Raw genomic sequence first — 19908 nt, forward strand, 5'->3', positions numbered from 1 at the left:
GTGGTCACCTGACCCAAACTGGGCCAATCAGATTGAATTTGGAATTGGGGCAAGAGATACCAGTCAGACTCTGCTGGGTGCTTGAGCCAGCAAGTGACACATTTGAGAGTCAAGTTTGCTTGAGGAAACAAAGGAAGGGAGGGAGAAAGGGAGAGAATGAGGGAGAATGGGAGGGAGGGAGGGAGGGAGGAAGGAAGGAAGGAAGGAAGGAAGGAAGGAAGGAAGGGAAGATTCCTTAATGCCTTGACTTAATTTGATCAGCTACTAACCCAGGCTTTGGGTACCTCTCCTGAGACTTATCCCTGAACTGTCCAGGCTGAAGGCCTGACTGATGTCACCACATCACAGAGGGTCTTTCCTGTGGTCTGCCCTTGACAGGGACCCCTTTGAGGAACAGAGGGTTCAGGGGCAGACAAGAGGAAGGACCCTGCAGAGATGTGCTGACATTGGCCAGGAATGGCCTCCTCCTGCTAGGTCAGAGATTAACCAGGGGGTTTGTCGCTGCCTTAAGGACTATCAATGACTCAGGTGGTACCTGTTGAGGGTTCCTCATGAGGATGCCCAGGACAACAAGGAAGACCGGAATCGAAGCCTCCTGACTCCATTTCATGCAGACAGGGCCAGGAACACCCTTGAGGGTCCAGTGCGGTTCTGGTGCCAGGCCATGGGTTGCCGCCTGCCAAAGCTGATCTGTTCTAGGGCCCCTGAGCTGGCTCCTCCATCTCAGCCATCCTGCTCCCTGCCCTGCCCCACTAAAGTCTCTCTCCTACCTTCATCCCACCTCCTGGCTGCCACCACCACTTCTTATTCATTCTCGGCTTCTGCTCTCTGCTTTCTTTCTGTGTCTCTTGGCTTCTTGCCTTGAAAAAACAGAGCTCTGCCTCTCTCCAGAGGCTAGCTCTCAAACCCCGAGAGAGAGGCATTTTGGCTCATTTGGTCACTGTTATCCGTGCTGGGTACTGGGCTCCCAGGCCACTGGCTGCCCTTGTGTCAGGTACACACCTTAATCCAGTATGCAAGGATGGGTCACCCAGGTAGCTTTATTCTAGAAGGGGCTGTGGGCCTGGCAGCTCCCAGAGCATGATACATCTTTCTCCAATATACATGGGGAAGGAGCAAATGAGAGTGCGGAGGTGAATGTGCACTGAAAAGTATAATGGGCCTGCCGGCACAATATATTTATTATTTACAACATTAACAAGGCCATGATGTCACTACTCATGGAAGCTTTCCTTCCCTAGAACTTCTTGGCCAAGGGCAGTGGTTATCAATGGCCTGGTCTTTGATTTCCAAACCCCTCTCCAGGGAAGTTGCTGGGACACCCAGCCTCCCTCCACCTCCTCCCCTTAGTGCTGCTTCACCAAGAATCCTCCTCACCTGCTTCTCTGCTGCCGCTCTGGCTGCTCAGGGCTCTCCCGACAAGGCACGCAGATCCCCACGCTGCCTAAGTGCTCCCAGGTGCTTTCACTTTAGAGCTCCTGCTGCTGGGAACTTGGAACATTTCCATCAGCTGGGGAACCAGCTTCCTCTTCTTTTGAGCCCCGCCCACAGGGAGTTGGTCGGGCCGGCTATGGCCGTTCGCAAGCTTCTAGCTCACATATTCTAGCCCTTTGGAGAGAAGGCCTCGTCCTCTGTCAAGATCCCAAATTCCAGAGGAAGGACCATGACTGGTTCAGCTGGGGTCAGAGGTCCATACCTGCACAATCAACTACAGCCAAGGGCCGTGTCATAACCATCTCCATAGACAGGGACTGGGGAAGAGTGGAGGGGGTCATCCAGGGCCAAGCCTTCACACCAAGGAACCTGGCACATGTCACCATGCTGCCCTGTGCCACCAGGTCTCTGATCTCTCCCCGGCACTTGAGCCAGTGACCCAAGCTGGCACCAGTCACCTGGATTCTCTGCTTCCTCCTGGAGCATCCTGCCCACCTCGGGCCTTCGAGACAGACTTTCTTCTCTCCCCTTTTTCGTTTGAGGGCTATTCTTTACACTCCAGGGCTGGACTCTCAGGCCCCAAATTCCCTTCACGTGTTTTGGAATCCAAGGGGTGAGGGGCAGGAAGGGCGGCCAGTTTATCAGACAGTTGGCCCTGACATCCCAGGGTTCCCAGGCTGCTATGTGGCTTAGACCCCCTTCTCCTACCTCCAATATATTCTTTTTTCTTCTTTTTTGGTAATAGCTATCCTGAGATATAATTCACGTACAATACAATTCACCTGTTTAAAGTATACAATTCAATGTTTTGTTGCATAATTTGTATTCAAAATTATGAAACCATCACTACAGTCAATTTGCAGCATCTCCCTCCAAATCCCCATTAGCACCATTCCCTTTATTCACCCCAATTCCTTCCCCCGCAGCTATAGACAATCCCTAATCTACATTCTGTCTCTCTTTTTTTTTTTTTCAATTTTTTTTTTTGGCTGCGTTGGGTCTTCGTTGCAGTGCTCGGGCTTCTCTCTAGTTGCAGTGCGCAGGATTCTCTCTAGTTGTGGCGTGAGGGTTTTCTCTCTCTAGCTGTGGCTCCAGGGCACGTGGGCTCTGTAGTTTGTGGCACGTGGGCTCTCTAGTTGAGGCGCACGAGCTCAGTAGCTGTGTCGCGCAGGCTTAGTTGCCCCACAGCACGTGGGATCTTAGTTCCCCGACCAGGGATTGAACCCACGTCCCCTGCATTGGAAGGCGGATTCTTTACCACTGGACCACCAGGGAAGTCCCTACGTTCTGTCTCTATGTATTTGTCTATGCCTAATATTTCAGATAAATGGAATCATACAATATACGGTCTTTTGTGACTGGCTTCTTTCACTTAAGATTTTCAAGGTTCATCCACATTGTAGCAGATATCAGTACTTGATTTCTTCTTATGGTGGAATAATATCCCATTGTATGGACAAACCGCATTTTATTTATCCATTCAGCAGCTGGTAGACATTTGGGTTGTTTCTACTTTTTGGCAGTTATGAATAATGCTGCTGTGAAGATTCATGTACAAGTTTTTGTGTGGACACATGTTTTCATTTCTCTTGGGTATATAGCTAGGAGTGGAATGACTGGGTCATACAGTAGCTCTACGTTCAACTTTTTGACGACCTGCCAGACTGTTTTCCACAGCAGATGTGTCATTTTGCTTTCCCACCAGCAGTGTACGAGGGCTCCAAGTTCTCCACATCCTCACCAACACTTGCAATTATTTGTCTTCTTGATTGCAGCCTTGAGAAGTTCTTACTGTCCATCTTCAAAGGCCTCGCTCTGAGGCCACCTCTTCCACGATCCCCTCCTTACTCCCTGGCTTCTTGCCTTGGAACTCCCCCACCTCCTTATGATTCCATGTAATGGGGCCTTTATAAAACTCAAATGATGCCATGGAAGGGCCTCATGCTGGGGCCAGAGTCAGAACCAGTTCCCCTCTGGCATGTGGTATGATTTGAACAGAGATTAGAGAAAGCCCAAGCAAACCAGCTCTCCAGAAGCTGCTGTCACAGGTGAAAGCTTCCATTAGAGCTGTTCCTCTGGGACAGGGGGCTGGGCCTGAGCTTACTCAGGGCTTGATTGGTTTGTAAAACAGAAATTCACTCAGCACCATGTTAGAAACTTTTGGGGGGTGGGGGGGGTGGTATTTGGCACTCATTCTCCATTGTTCCAAAAACAGCACTTTGATTTTTTTAAAGAAAATCCATTCTTCACCCTCTCTTAGTCTATTTGGTTTAGGTGGGCCTGGACCCATCCAGAGGTAATGGCCCCTGTTTGGCCAATCACAGTGAATGGTTCAGGGTGGTCACATGACCCAATCTGGGCCAGTGATAATCAGCCCTGGGACCTTTTCTAGATGAGCAAATGAGTCAGCAGAAACACTGGTCTTCAGAGGGGAAGAAAAAGAAGGGGATATGCAGAGAAAAAGCAGAAATGGGAGATTGTGTGGCCTCAGGGAAAGAGATCCATAGAGAGACATAGAGTCAGAGGCAGCCTTTTCATTCCTGTGGTTTCTGGTTATGCTTTCTGCAGTGGATTCTATGACATTCCCCCCTTTTTTTAAAAATAAATTTATTTATTTTATTTTTGGCTGCGTTGGGTCTTTGTTGCTGCACTCGGGCTTTTCTCTGGTTGTGGTGAGCAGGGGCTACTCTTCGTTATGGTGCGCGGGCTCCTCATTGCAGTGGCTTCTCTTGTTGGGAGCATGGGCTCTAGGCGCATGGGCTTCAGTAGTTGTGGCACACGGGCTCAGTAGTTGTGGCTTGCAGGCTGTAAAGTGCAGGCTCAGTAGTTGTGGCGCACGGGCTTCATTGCTCCGCGGCATGTGGGGTCTTCCCAGACCAGGGCTCGAACCCATGTCTCCTGCATTGGCAGGTGGATTCTTAACCACTGCGCCACCAGGGAAGCTCCCTCCGCCATTTTATAATACACCCCATTTTTAGTTGAATTTTTTTTAAAAATAAATTTATTTATTTATTTTTATATTTTTGGCTGCATTGGGTCTTCGTTGCTGTGCACAGGCTTTCTCTAGTTGCAGTGAGTGGGGGCTACTCTTCATTGCGGTGCGCGGGCTTCTCATTGCGGTGGCTTCTCTTGTTGCAGAGCACAGGCTCTAGGCACGTGGGCTTCAGTAGTTGTGTCATGCGTGCTCAGTAGTTGTGGCTCTCGGGCTCTAGAGCGCAGGCTCAGTAGTTGTGGTGCACAGGCTTAGTTGCTCCGCGGCATGTGCGATCTTCCTGGACCAGGGCTCAAACCCGTGTCCCCTGCATTGGCAGGCGGATTCTTAACCACTGCACCACCAAGGAAGCCCCTAGTTGAAATTCTTGATTAGTCAAGATTCATTCAATTTTACACGACAGAAGCTCAAATCAAATTAGTTTAAACAAGAAAAAGGGGATTTCCGGGCTCACAAAATTGGAAAACTCAAGGGATAAATCCAGGTATGGTGAAATTTAGGACCTCAAATTCTCAAATGACACACCAAGAAGCTGTCTCTTTCTTTGTGTTGGCTTCCTTGTTAGGTAGGTTTTCCAATGAGGTAGATAAAATGGCCCCAGCAACTCCAGGCTGTGTAGAGAACCCTGAAAGACAGCAGTTCTTTCCCAATAGTTCAGTAAGGTTGGAGACAGATTCCCATTAGGCCTTGGATCTGCCACTGCTGTCACTGCTGTTTACTTTCAGCCTAATGGGGCTGGGGGAGGGAGGGGAGGAGGAGAGAAAGAGGAAGAAAGGGCATAGCATTTGTTTAGTATCTACCAACGTGGGGGGTCACTGTTCAGCTCATTTACCTGTGATGGAGTCCATTCACAGCCTCAGCTGACTGCCTAGAGGAGGGCCTATCCTGTTCAAAGAAGGCTCCTTCCAGTGCCTGAGACTTCCAGGGCTTGAATATGCAAAGACGGGCTGGGTTTGGGACAGGGCCTGAGAAGGTTGAATTGTTCTGCCTAGGAGAGTAGAAGAATTTGGGGGGGTAAATAATAATAATAATAATAATAACAGCTGACATTATTAACACTCTTCTAAGTGCTTCCCATGGACTGCTTTATGAAATCCTCACCACTAAGCCTATTCAGCTTTTATTATCCTCATTAACAGATGAAATTGAGGTTCAAAGAGGTTAGGTAACTCCCATCTTATCACACAGCTGATAAGATGCAAAGCCAGGCTCACAGAGCCAGGCCATCTGGGAACAGAACTCTTGCATTTAACTACTGGACTATTTTGACTCTCAAGGAAGAGAGATGTGAAAAGGAAGATGAAGAAAAGAGCCAGAACTATTGTACAACACAGGGAATATAGCCAATATTTTATAGTAACTATAAATGAAGTATAACCTTTAAAAATTGTGAATCACTATATTGTACACCTGTAACATATAATATTGTACATCAACTATACTTCGATTAAAAAAAACAAACAAACGACAAGAGCCAGGATGAGACTGGGGAACTGGGTGAGGTAAAGGGGCCCATGAAAGCTTCTCAGGGGTAGGTTGACCAAAGAGCTTTTAAGAACAGGATTGTCCAATGTCCGTTTGAAGTTGTTTATATTGTAGCACTTGAAACCATCCCTCTGACTTCCCTAAATCTCCCTCTGCCGGCCTCACACACAAATACCTTCTGTGGTGGGTTTCTGGTAGAAACAGCGGGAGGCGACGGCCACATTCCACGTCTCAGTCAGAGCTGTGTGGAAACAAAACAGCAGACCTGGGTCAGAGGCCCAATCCAGACACTAAACGAATTTAGCAGAAGTCGCCACTCTGATGCAGAGGGGAGTGTATCAAAATGTAAATCATTCCAGAACTTTCCAAAGCATTGGGGATATCTTTGCATTTCCACAGGGTATGGAATATAGATTTGAACTGATTTTTTTTTTTTTTTTTTTTTTTTTTGGCTGCACCGCATGTGGGATCCTAGTTCCCTGACCAGGGATGAAACCCATGTCCCCTACATTGGAAGTGCAGAGTCTTAACCACTGGACCACCAGGGAAGTCCCAGATTTGAACTGATATTTTTGAAATCATAAGGGATGGGAGGCTCCAGCTGACAAATAGGTTACATACAGATGGCAAACTGAGGCTTAGAGAGGCCCCAAACCCTGAGAATATCAGCTCCCCCTTTGCATCCCTGAGCCTCCAGCCTTGCAGACTCCAGTTTACGTTCGGCATGGGGTGGGCCAACGATGTATGTGAGAAAGGGACCAGGGAGATGACTGGAGTCCTTGGGTCTGAGTGTCTGACCCAGACCACAAGCCCTCTTGTCGGAACTGACACAGAGAGGAAATTCTAAGGGGGAGCGGGCTGGCTTTGCTGTCTTAGGTGGGAAGGGTCCCAGGGCCTGGCATGTGGCTGTACCTGTAGACGGGCCTCACATGGCTCCTGCTATAAGGAGAGGAGAGAAAGGGGCAGGGAGCCGGGCTGAACTTGGCCAGGGACTTAGGAGAGAGATTCAGACCTGCCTGGTAAACTCTGATGAGGAGAAACTCTGGAACGCTGGGCCCCCCGGGGGAGGGCACCGCTGGCCGGGGCAGGGGCTGTCTCAGAGGCGGCCCTCAGCAGCAGCCAGAGCCAGAGGAGGGGGATGCAGGAAGCAGGGAGGTAAACTTGTCCCGCTGTCCACCTGGGCAGACTCAAGGCCATTAGGTTTCCCAGAGCAGCTGAGAGACGCATCTTGTCGGCTGCCAGAGGGGCCCGGAGGGCGGCCAGGATCTGGCTCCTGCAGGGCTCTTAGGCGAGTTCCTGCAGCTTCTCCTCCCTCTTCTAAATGTTATGTTGGCTTCTCTGAGGCTCCCTTCTCCTCGCTGCCTCTTCCCGTCCTCTGCTTTCCCTCCAAGGCTGCAGCATCCCCTCTACCTGATGACGCCCAGGTGTCCACCTCCTGAGAGTCCCCGACCTCGTGTCCACCCCCCTCCCCCGGATTGCCACACACCCCTCACACCAGAGGCCCCGGTCCACACTCCTCTCTGCAGCTCTAGGCATTGGGAGCAGGACTCCTTTCTTCAGCCCCTTCCTTTCCTTAGCCCCCACCCCTCCAGGAGAGAGCTAGACCTCGGGGTCAGGTCCCCCGACGGAGCCACGTTTGTCAGTGGGTGGGCGCTGGGGAAATCCAATCCCACACTAGGCCGTGTCCCCCACTTGGCTGAAGCGTTCCTCTTCCTGTGCCTTCGCATCTGTGCTCTCCCTCTGCTGCCTTCCCATCCCTGCTGCAGAGGTGGTTGGCTAAGCGTGGCCCAAGCTCACTGCTGCAGGCTCCTTCCTCTCTGGAAGGTCATTTGCATGACTTTGCTGCTTCAGGCCTGTCCCACTTTGGGCTTGGCCTTGGAGGGAGAGGTCTCCTTGGGCCTTAAACTGACCTGGGTGAGGGTGCTTGGCACTGGGTCGAGGGCAGAAGCCCAACCAGTAACACAGTGACCCCGCGTTTCCTGTGATACAGCTCTCCCAGACCGTGCGTGGACCGGTGAGTGGAGGAGAGACAGGTGTCCTTCCTGGGTCCCTCTGTCTGATACATTCAGTAACGCCTCATTCCATCCTGATTTCTAACGGTCTTTCCCCTTCAAATCCGATTCCCTTTCTGTGTTTCCCTTGTAAAATGGTTTATTAAGGACTTTTAGGTCATTGGGTTACAATTATTGCACAGTTTTATTTTTCTAATAATGGCTACCAGCTGGACTCTGTGAACCCCTCCACCAGTGGGGAGTTATGCACCTTTGACAGTACTTGATCCAGTTTCTAACATTCAGACACTTTTGGTTATAAAAGCAATCTCATTCTGGTTAAGATCGGGTCGTTTTAAAACTTTGGGCTCAGATTTTATTCTAAACTTGCTTCTTCCTCCACAAGGTAAGGTAAGCTGGTAGCTCTGGGGGCTTGAGGTGTGAGTGTGTGTGTACGTGAATGTGTGGTCACACACACACACACACACACACACACACACACACACACACACACACACGCTCTCACACACACACACACCCTTCCTCTGGGCTCACCCCCCAGGGCTGGGGTTAGGGGAGAAGAAGGAGGGAAATGGCTGTCCCTCCCGTGGCATCTGGCCAGGCTTTTGTGAGTCGTGTCTGTGGTGGAATTAGTTCAATGCCTGCAGGTCTGCTGGTAGTAGGTGGAGGCCCCCAGGGTCCCACTGACCAGGGACTCAATTCCCAGCCCCTCCCCCAGGTACTGGTGGTCCCTCCCCAGACAAACTACACCTTCCAGGGACCCCTCAGCCATATCTCTCCAGTGCCAAGACTCCAGCCCCAAGCTGAGAAGGTTCCAGGGAGCCTGCCGCCTCCGGCCCCTTCAACCTCCACTCCTGTGCTCTACTCAACCTCTCTGCCTCCCAGGAGCCAGAACCCAAAGGACTTCACCCTGGCATTGTGCCACCACATCCCCCTCTGGTGGCCCTGGGGCAGGTGGCAGCCCGTGGCTAAGCAGACATGCAACCGGGGAATGACGTGTCAATCTCCCCTCTCGCAGTCACCCCCAGACTTTACAGGCAGTACCCTTGGGCTCCCATTTCTCCACTTGGGGGAGGAGAGCCACCATGGCACTTCCTCTCCCCTGCAGGGCCCTGAGTTGGGGAGGAGGGCATTTTGTGATTGGTCATTCCCTCAAAAGGCGAGGCGTTTCTCCAGGCTCTGATGCTCTCCACGGTAAAACCCACCAAATCTGTTGGGCCTCTCTCCCCCTGCAGGCTCAGAGTCTCAGGGTGATCTCTGGGACGAAGATTCCTATCAGGACCTCCTGCTGTGCTGTTACACCTGCCTGGCTGACAGCATCTGCCCACGCTGGGCTGGGACCCCAGAGGCCCGGGAGTCATCCTAACCACCTTCCTCTTCTTGTTGCTGCCCCATGACAAACTCTCCTCAGCCATCAGACCCGCTTCTCTGCTCCCCATTCAATCAGGGCCCCACCCATTCTCACCTGGACAGGCCCCTCAATGCTTCCCCTGCCCCAGTTCCTTCCATCAGTGGCAGTGACCGTCCTAAAACTCTTAAAATGTTACTCTAGTTATATCCCTTCCCCTAACATCCTCTGATGGTTCCCTAATACCTAGAGAATATTCTAGGCCTCTCTCAATTTGAAGTCCAGCCTCAGCTCCAGCTAAATCCACACTCGTACCCACTGCTTAGCCCCTGGTGGCTTCATCTAGTGCACAGCTTGACAACTGGTAGTGACCAGCCCCTGGATCTGTGTTGAGGGCTGTGATCAATTAGTGATGCCTGCCACGGGCCCAGGGTTGGCAGAGCAGCAGGGTTTCTGCCACCCTGCTCTAGTTGTTCCAAACTGTGCACCTTTTCCCACCTGCAGTCCACCCTGGACTCTCCACAGCACATATACTGCGTTATTGCCACCGTAAACTCTCCACTTGTCCCCACCCTTGCACACACCATTACCCCTGGCGAGACTCCCCTCTACCGGTCCTCCCCTCTACCGGTCCTCCATCTGTCAAGCCGCCCCTCACTTTTCTGTCTTTCTATTTAACTGGGGTGACCTTGCATCTTGGTTTGCCCAGGTCTATGCTGTGGCCCCATCATAATTATTAGCAGAATCCCTTTACTCTCATGCATGTCCCAGTCTGCACTATGAATCAAGTATGCTCACCCTGACTCTAGCACATATGATGCTAAAGGTGCTTGTGTCATTTTTAGGTCTGTCTTGCCAGTGCCCAGAGAGGGGTCTTGGACTGGAGTGGAACTGAACTGGCAGGAAGAAGGAGAGAAAGCAGATGGCAGGGTGAGAGGTAGAGAGAGCCAGTGTCGATTGGCGTTGGAGTGGGGGCCCTGGGACCCCAGGGAACCAGTCAGTACCTGCCTCAGAGGAAGCCGGGTCTTCCCATCAGCCCCGCAACACAGGTCCTTGCGGGGAGAGGCAGAGATAGAGACACCATGGTGGGAGACTATAAAAAACTGACCGAGGGAAAGTAAGAGATCTAAAAATACAGCCGGCAGACAAAGAGGAAGTGCCAGGGCGGCTGAGGCACAGCTATTGTTCTGCACTGCCTGCTGCCCTGAGGGTGTCCTGGAAGGGGCACTGATGCCCCAGGGTCTTCACTCTGGTAGTGTTCCCAGCTCGGAAGGTCCCTCCTTCCCTGGACTCTTTCCCTATCCAACTCCCCTTCTGGAAGTTCTCAGGTCCAAGGACACTTCTAGAAAGCCTTCTCTGACCCATCGCCCCTTCCCCCTACCTGGATAGATTGGTTCTGATCTCTCCTCCATGGCTCTGTCCTTAGATCATTACTTATGCGATCGTCTGACTAACCTTGACCAAAGCCCCTCATACAACGTTGGTCAGATGGCTTGAAGTCAGGCACCTGGGCTCAAATTCCAGCTGTGTGGCCTTGGGCTGCGTCACTCTGTGCCTCATCTGTAAAATCTTTCCTCGCCTGTAAAATGGAGACAGTTCCAGCAGCCACCTTGCTGGGTGGTTATGACGGTAGTGTGCTTTGAAGCACGTCGCACGTCTAGAACCTTCCCGGACACATTGTAAGCCCCCTTATTGTTAGCATTCAGTTACTTTTAATAGTTACTACTATTACTTGAGGGCAAGGCTGAATTGATATTCTTGCCTCACCCTGTAGCCCCTAATAAAGTGCCTGGCTTGTTTATCAAACGAACGCATTTTTATTTATGTACCACCTGGTTCCAAAAAAAGACTTAAGGCCACATGATGACGTATGTTATTGAGAGTTTTGCAAATTTTAAAACAAGCTTAAAATGTTACTCATTTCTCTTTGGCAGCCCTGCTCTCTCCTCATGGATAACCATCCCTCCCAGTCATAGCCTGCTACGGACTGGCAGGCACCCACTGGCACTGGGGCCTCCCTCCCTCCCAGAGTATCTGTTTCTGGTTACAAGAAAAGTCTGTGTCCCATGGAACTGAACTGAAATGTGCCTCAGGTCACTTCCTGCCACTGGTCCCAGTTCTGTCCTTTAGGCCTGGGCCTGAGAATACCTACAAGAGATTTGAGGACAGAGAAGCTTGCAAATCCTGGACAGAGGTGCGTGTTGGGGAGTGGAGCAAGGGCCTGGGGAGGTGCCCTGGGCTGGCTGGCCATCCCTGCCCAGGCCTCTGGGGGCAAGTTGGGGGTGTGAGGACAACAGAGCTGTGTTTTAGTTAAACCGTCGCTCTTGCTGGAGTCCCAGGGAGCCTGAATAATTGACAGTGTGGTCAGCAGCTGACCGCTACTTCCAAACATGGTGGAAATCGATCAGGTCGACATTTACTGCCCCGGCCCCGGGAGGCCTGGGGGTCAGAGGTGAGAAACTGACCCTAACCAAGGTCCTGAGTCCTAACCAAGCAGTGTGACTGGAGTCAGGCAGACCCGTCTGTGTGCGCAGTCCTGCCCTTCTGCCAGCCTGTTTCCTTCTCTTCTGTGGGACCAGGCATCTGCTCCTCACCGGCAGGTAGAACAGGAAAGTGCCCGTAATCAGAACGCGGATACAAACAGCGGGTGGGGGGGGAGGATGAAGAGTCTGATCTGGGAGGTGTTTGAGTCTGAGGTGCCTGCTGCACAGCCGGGCAGAGAAGGTCCAGTCACTGGGTAATTGGGTCTGGAGCTGATGGGAGGTGGAACTTCAGGAGTCCCCACCTCTAAGTGGTTCCCAAAGCCACAGGAGTGGATGAGAGTGTCCAGGGTGAGTGTAGAGCAAGGCGACTGGGAGGCCACTGACAGTTAAGGAACAGCGATGGGCTCAAGGAGAGGAGACCCCGGGGGGACAGAGAAGGAGCTGCCGGGGAGGAGCAGTGGGGGCAAGGTCAGAACGTGGAAAGGTGCTCAGAGGTCAGGGAGGATCAGGACTGAAAGGGGTCTGTCTTCGGGATCTAGGGGGCTTATGCGGTCCTCCTGTGAGGGTAGCTGTAGGAGAGTTGTTGGGTGGGTGGGGGAACCCGATTTTCCTGATAGAAACAGGGCCACAGGGGAGCTTAAGGGTGCCCAGGCACTCACTTACGTGGGTGATACCTGGAGGCAGCTCTGGCATCATCAGGACCACTGAGGATTTAGACCTAGATCAGCCCCTACTTGTACAAGTCCTAATTTTTTGTCTGATAATTAATCCTTTTCCAACCTAGTCCCTGTTGTCTTCTCTAGCCTCTCCCCCCCACAATCGTCATCCGGAAAACTCCTATTCGCCCTTCAAATCCCACTTCAAATATCACCTCCCACCCCAGGCAGTTCCTGACATCTGCCCACATAGAGTTAATCCCTCTCCCCTCTGTACCTTGGACATCCTTTCTTCTTTTGCATGTGTTCATGTGTTCATTCATTCATTGATAGGTGTTGACTGTACACCTACTATGTGCCAGGCTCTGTGAGGACCCTGGGGATTCAGTGGGAACAAGACAGATAGTGACATACTCCATTTCCAACTAGCCAAGGCAAAAAGGGGGCAACTCAAGGAGGCAATGAATAACCAGATTGCCAGGGGGGCAGGGTCACAGCTGGACCAGGGGCTAGGATGCTGCCAGCCCCCTCCCCTCCCCTTCTCTTCTCTTTCTCCTCTCCTCTGTCTCTCTGTCTCTGTCTCTCTCTCTTCAGCTTCCCTTCCTACTCAAATTGGCTTCCCCTACTTTGTGGAAAACAGAACTGCTCTTAGCTCCCGAATCCCCACCAGGGAGGGTATAACTATTTCCCCCAGTTCCGGTTTTAAAAAGACAACTGCAGAGAAGGAGCTGGTTGGCCAGGTTTGGGCCAGGAGCCCACCCCTCCTTAACCAATCAGCCAAAGCTAGAGAGTGAGGTCATGTGACAATGTGGCAACTCTTGCTGGGCCCACCAAGCTCTTTAGGGTGGGGAGAGCAGCTGGCCCCCCCAAAAAAGTAGGGATCTTTTTCCAGTAGGAACCATGCAGGGAGGATGGGTTGGTCCTCAAACCAGTAGGGGTCTCATAAGGCAAAGGAGCCCCATGTTGTGGAGGAAGCAATCCTGATACCAGCAGTTTGGGGTCAACAGTCCAGAGAGATCCTCACCTTCCTGGGGCCCTGGACCCCACTGGCATCAAATGAAGACTGTAGGCCTCTTCTCAGAATAATGGTTTTAGATGCATAAAATAAAATACGTGGGATTACAAAGAACACCAATTATGCTGGTTCTGTCCACAGCCCTCTTGAGGACCTTAACTGTGGAAGGAGTGTAAAAACACATTAGAAATTTGCTCTGAAATCTCCTGGAGGGAAGAGATGGGAACCTTGGCCTTTCCCTTGAGGGTGGAAGCTGTTAGACCTGTCTGGGGCCTGGGATGGCCCTGGAGGAAGCTGGCAGCAAAGGAGATCCTTGCAGGGAGTGGGTCGGTGACCAGATGCAGCGCTGAGGCTACAGCAGGCAGGGTTCTTGGCAGCCATCAGCGGAGACTGACTCTGGTTAACCTAAAGGAGGTGTTTGGGAAAGTGTCAGGTGGCGTGTGCAACTGAAGGGGGCGGGGCGGGGGGGACTTGACAAACAGGCTCGACGGGAACCCAGAGAGTGAAGGCCCAGCCAAGGTGCCACGCTAAAGGCCACGCCTGCCAGCTGGTCACCATGGCTCCTGCTGGCACCCGGAGACAGTGCCATTCTGCTGCAGTGGCCTTTAAAGTTCTGCCTGACACTGGGCCTCTGTGTCACTGTAACGATTCAAAGTCCCAGGAGGGTGTGTCACTTCGCCACACTTTAGGTCATATTCTAGTTGCTGGGGGTGCAGAATACGTGCCCCAGTCAGCGTCTGTGGTGGTGGTGGGGTTCTTTCACCATCTTGGGATCCCCCAAATAGATACTGGTTTCCCAAAGCAACAAATGTCTGCTATGGCTGGTTCTGAGATGTGCATGCATGCGTGTGTGTGTGTGAACTGAGGCGCTGGGTCATCTCTTCAGTGCTGTTCTGTTGAGAGCCCAGACCTGGGGTGGTGTGAAGTGACATGTAACCCTGGGGAGAGAGGCTCCCGCCTCCCCAGAAAAGGAAATACTGAGGCCTGAGGCAGAGAATAGGGCCTTTCAGGAAATGAAACTGGTTTCCCCATTTCTTCTCTGCAACCCTTTAGGAACAAGGGTTGCTGACACTGTTTGGAATGAGTTAGCAAGGACCCCGGGAGTCTTAGACTTATCATGGGGTGGGGTCTCTCTAGAGAGAAGTCATGGGCTTCCAGTGATCAATGGACGGGGCTCAAAAAGATGAGCCCTTACTCAGAACCTCAAACTGGGGGTCACCTGTGTCTCCATCTCAGCCATCTCTGCCCAGGCAGCTTCCAGCCCAGGGCCCCGCACCGAGACCCGGCCAGCTGTTCACCCGTCTGTCTCCTCTTCCTCCTGGGCACACAGCTAGGCTATACTTCCCAACCTTCCTTGCAGTTAGGTATCGAATGTGACCTTGGGTCGGCTGATGGAACATGGACAGAAGTGGTCTGAGACACTTCCAGGCCCAACATAAAAGTCTCCATAAAAATCCATAAAACCCTGCAAGCCTCCGAATTCTTCCCCCATCCAGCCGAAAGCAGGTGCTTCTGAGGCTCTAGGGGAGGGTGTAGCCACAAGAAGGAGGGAGCCTGGGTCCCTGAATCACCACGTGGAAGGCCCATCCACCCATCATCCACCACAATACCTGCCATGTGAGCCAGAAAGACAACTCCACTGCACCACAGAGACTGGGGGCCTAGCTATAGCAGCAGCTGGGGAATCACCGATACGCTCTGCAGACGGCTGCGGAACCAAGCTGCTCCATGATCCTGGACAAAGCACTGCCCTGTCCTGGGCCTCAGATTCCTTGGCTACCAACAAGGACCTACTGTATAGCGCAGGGAACTCTACTCAATATTCTATAATAACCTATATGGGGAAAGAACCTGAAGAAGAATGAATACATGTATAACTGAAGCACTGTGCTGTACACCTGAAACTAACACAACATTGTAAATCAACTATACTCCAATGAAAAAAAAAAAAGTCACACACACACACACACACCCACACAAGATTCCTTGACTATATGAGAGCCCGGACCAGGTAGCCTCTAGGGACCCTTCCTTCTGGGGCAAGGGAGAATTTTAGCTACACACTTGCTCACACACACACACACACACACTCCTTGCACTGGGGGCTGTGTCTGTAAGGATAGGCCCTGGAATGGCTTCTTGATACTATTTCTCTCAAGCACCCAAATAAGGACAGCATTCCAGAACCTCATTTCTAACAGGTATCAGTATAACAAAAACACATGCTGTAGACCAATAAAATGCAATGACCAACTCCAGTGATAAAATGTGTTTGCTTATATGTATTTTTGTACCTTCCTGGATCATAAAAGGAATTATATTCTCATCAGATGGTGTCCATGCACAGACAGCACTGCAGGGAGAGGGGAAGTGGCAGCTTTTGTTCTTATAACCTCGTGATCCTGTGGGGACTAAATGGCCATCCTTGTTGGCTGTTTTCTCTGACTCCTCCAGGGCTGGTGGGAGGAGGGGTGTGGCAGGAAGGGAAGAAGAGCAAATGCTGTCAAAGATGATTTCTTCCCAGGCTCCAGCTATGGCCCTTCTCCCTTTTCTTATGGAGAGAGCGGTACCAGTGAGGCTGCGGTCTTGGGCTGGCCCTTAGTCACAAAGGCCCTTGGATGGTAACGATGGCTCACACTTATTGGCCAGGCACTGCTCTATGTGCCTTGCATATAGTAGGAACTCATTTAAACCTCATGAGAGGGCTTCCTTGGTGGCGCAGTGGTTGAGAGTCTGCCTGCCGGTGCAGGGGACACGGGTTCGAGCCCTGGTCTGGAGGGATCCCACATGCCGCAGAGCAACTGGGCCCGTGAGCCACTACTACTGAGCCTGCGCGTCTGGAGCCTGTGCTCCGCAGCGAGAGAGGCCGCGACGGTGAGAGGCCCGCGCACCGTGATGAAGAGTGGCCCCCGCTCGCCGCAGCTAGGGAAAGCCCTCGCACAGAAACGAAGACCCAACACAGCCAAAAATAAATAAATAAATTAATTAATTAAAAAAAAAAAAAAACCTCATGAGATATTACTTTTGCCGGGGGGGCATTTTACAGATAGGGAAACTGAGGCACAGAGAGGTTGAGAACTTGTCCAAGGTCACACAGCCAGTGAGTAAACAAGTTGATATTCTCACCTAGCCAGCTCTGGCTCCAGAGCTGCCTCTCTAGGTTGGGAGAAAGATTCTGATCCTTATCATAAAAGCCACCAGAAGCAGAGGAAAGGAGTAGTAAAGTGAACACAGATTCTCTGCTGGGGGCAATTTTGCCCCCAGGGGACATTTGGCAATGTCTGGAGACATTTTTGGTTGTCACAAGTCGGGAGGATAGGCTGCTGACATCTAGAGGGTAGAGGCCAGGGCTGCTAAACATCCTACAATGCCCTGGACAGCCCCAGCCCCCAACAAAGAATTATCCAGCCCCAAATGTCAACAGCACCTAAGTTGAGAAACCCTGCTCTGAGGTCAGGCAGGCCTGAGACCTGTGCCACTTCCTAGCTGTGTGGCCCTGGGCAACTGGCTCACTCTCTCTGAGCCTCAATGTCTTTAGGAGACTGTTGGGTAGTGTATTTAATGAGACAAAGCCTGACACGTAGGAAGTGCTCAATAAATGCCAACTCTTGTTGTCTCCATCTTATTCTTCCCTGCACCTCCGCATCCTCACCCGTCCCAGGCACTGTCACATTTCTTGACCAAGAAACAGAACCAGGCCCTTCCCAGTGAGCCTGGGAGAGTTAGGAGTTTATATTTCCCTGATTGCTCCTGGATGTGCCGACGTCTTAGCTCCTCTAATTACTTATTTAAAGGCTATTGATTCCTTGGCTGCTGCTGGGAGGCCTCGCGGAATTGCCTGTCTCGCAAAGAGCAGGTGCACCCTGGCCTAGCGACTGGGGCTGCAGCCTGACATAACCAGGCAGGGGGTTATTTGTGCCGGGGATGCTCATGAAATATTCATGTGCTGATTTAAATACCGAGGATGTCAGAGCTGGAAAGAGCCAGAGAGATCACATCAGCAAAGCTCGCCCTCATCCAGAAGGGGATGCAGCTGGGTGTGGTGGGAAGGGAGGCCAGCACGTGAGCATTCAAGACAGATACCAAGGCCTCGGGCTCACTGTGTGACCTTGGGCAGGTCACTTGCCCATTCTGGGCCTTTGATTCCTCAACCGTAATGAGAAAAAGGGGGTTGTGAGGCTGAAATGAAATGGATGCAGAAGAATAAACGTAGCACAGAGTAGGCCTGCAAAATTTAACTGCATTTAAAGTCAGCAAGCCTCTGGGCTTCCCTGGCACAGTGGTTAAGAATCCGCCTGCCAATGCAGGGGACACAGGTTCGAGCTCTGGTCCGGGAAGATCCCATGTGCTGGGGAGCAACTAAGCCCGTGCACCACAACTACTGAGCCTGCGCTCTAGAGCCCAAGAGCCACAACTACTGAGCCCACGTGCCACAACTACTGAAGCCCACACGCCTAGAGCCCATGCTCCGCAACAAGAGAAGCCACTGCAATGAGAAGCCTGCGCACTGCAATGAAGAGTAGCCCCCGCTCGCCGCAACTAGAGAAAGCCTGCGTGCAGCAACCAAGACCCAACGCAGCCAAAAATAAATAAATAAAATAAATAAATTTATAAAAATAAAATAAAATACAATAAATAAAGTCAGCAAGCCTCTCTGAAACTGAATTTCCTCCTCTAGAAATTTCCTAGGGTTGTTAAAGGTAAATGAGATGACAGATGTGATCACCTTATACCAGGCCAGAGACAAAGGGAAGGCTGATAAGTGTTAAGTGTGTTTAACTATCATGTATTAGTGCCCAGGTGCTGTGCTAAGTCCCAGGTACTATGCTAAGGGCTTAACAGGCACTAGCTCTCAGAATCTACCAATAGCTGTGGTGAAAGGTATTATTATCTGAGTCCCAGTGGCATGCTGGTAAACTGACTGGTGGGAGTGGCGCAGGGGAGTCCTGATTTGTAATGTTTGCCAATTTTCCTAATGTAAATACTCCCACCATGGCCGACTGCCAGCATGATGTCACTGAACAGAGTTACAATGAGATGTAGGCACCACTGGATCTCTATTTACAGATGAGGAAACTGAGGCTCAGAGAGGTTGAATGACTTGGCTCAGGTCACACATCATGATGGGCCAGAACCAGGACAGTCCACACCTCCTTTCTCCCAGTCCAGTGCTCCTCCCATCAGGTACTCAGGCCAGCGTTGGGGCCACCTTGTCCCCGCCTTCCACCCCAAAGCTTGTTCAGGAAGCCAAGAGAACCACACTTCACGGAGCACCGGCTCCAAGCTGTGCCCTGTGCCAGGTAATTAGAGAGGACATTCTCTTACTGATTGAAGCCAACAGCCTGTGAGGCAGGAATTCTGATTGCCAATTAATGGAGGAGGGAAACGAGCTTAGAGGGGTGAAGTGACTTGTCCAAGGCAACAGCGCTGGAACGAAGTAGAATTGGGAATTTGAACCCAGGCCTCCGATGACTCTAGAGCCCACGTAACTTCCTCTCCACCATCCGGCCAGACCCTCCCCCCGGACACCACCCCCAGACTGCCTGATCCATGGAGGGATCCGTGTGGAAACCCCAGGGGCATTCATAGACCCATTTGTTTCCAAAACTCACCCTCTTGCTCTGTCTCAGTGGTGTAGATTTGAATCAACTAGGATCTTAAAGAAATCAATCATCAGGACCCCTGTTGGATCATTTGAATCAGAATCTCCCGGAAGAGGAATGAGGACCAAGTGGCCCTGGTGTTTAAAAGCTTTCTGGTGGGGGGGGGGGCTTCCCTGGTGGCGCAGTGGTTGAGAATCTGCCTGCTAATGCAGGGGACATGGGTTCGAGCCTTGGTCTGGGAAGATCCCACATGCTGGGCCCGTGAGCCACAACTACTGAGCTTGCGCGTCTGGAGCCTGTGCTCCGCAACAAGAGAGGCCGCAATAGTGAGAGGCCCGCGCACCGCGATGAAGAGTGGCCCCCGCTTGCCGCAACTAGAGAAAGCCCTCGCACAGAAACGAAGACCCAACACAGCAAAAATAAATAAATAAATAAATTTAAAAGCCTAAATATATACTTATTTAAAAAAAAAAAAGCTTTCCAGGGGATTCTGACGTGCAGCTGGTCCTGGGAACCACGGCCCTGTTTCTCTGTCACCCCCGGTGCCCCTCGGAAGAGGCAGTGGCTAACGGGGAAGCGTCAGACCCTAGAGAAGGACCTCAAGTGCCAAAACTCCCATGGCTTTTGAAGACGCCAAGGATGTGTCGGTGGAGGATGGTTCTGGGTCTTAAATGGACACACACCAGCTTCAGCCTCTTCCTGAATTAGTCCCCTTGTCAGAGAACTGACCTCTGAGAGCTGCAGGCACTGGACAAGCATACAGGGCAGCTTCCATTCTCCCCCTGACTTGGTAGCCCACCGCATTCATTTATTCATTTACTCAGCACGTGTTCATAGGGTCAACACTGGGTTGAGGGCTGGGGTACGACGGTGACAAAGG

The 19908-nt window shown here is 51.6% G+C and overlaps 2 protein-coding genes across 2 annotated transcripts in view; one reads left to right on the forward strand and one right to left on the reverse strand.

Annotated features, from left to right (window-relative positions):
• Positions 1-5280, reverse strand: part of LOC118896555 (spermatid perinuclear RNA binding protein) — a 192869-nt gene extending 187589 nt beyond the window's left edge. Inside the window, exon 1 of the mRNA XM_036854472.1 lies at positions 5259-5280. The gene's annotated coding sequence lies outside the window, so the exon portion shown is untranslated. The remainder of the gene's footprint in view (positions 1-5258) is intronic.
• CRB2 (crumbs cell polarity complex component 2) overlaps positions 1-19908 on the forward strand; it is a 100803-nt gene that overhangs the window by 38884 nt on the left and 42011 nt on the right. The window lies entirely within an intron of this gene.

Source organism: Balaenoptera musculus, chromosome 6 (genome assembly GCF_009873245.2).
Source record: "Balaenoptera musculus isolate JJ_BM4_2016_0621 chromosome 6, mBalMus1.pri.v3, whole genome shotgun sequence".
In the NCBI taxonomy this organism is placed as follows: domain Eukaryota; kingdom Metazoa; phylum Chordata; class Mammalia; order Artiodactyla; family Balaenopteridae; genus Balaenoptera; species Balaenoptera musculus.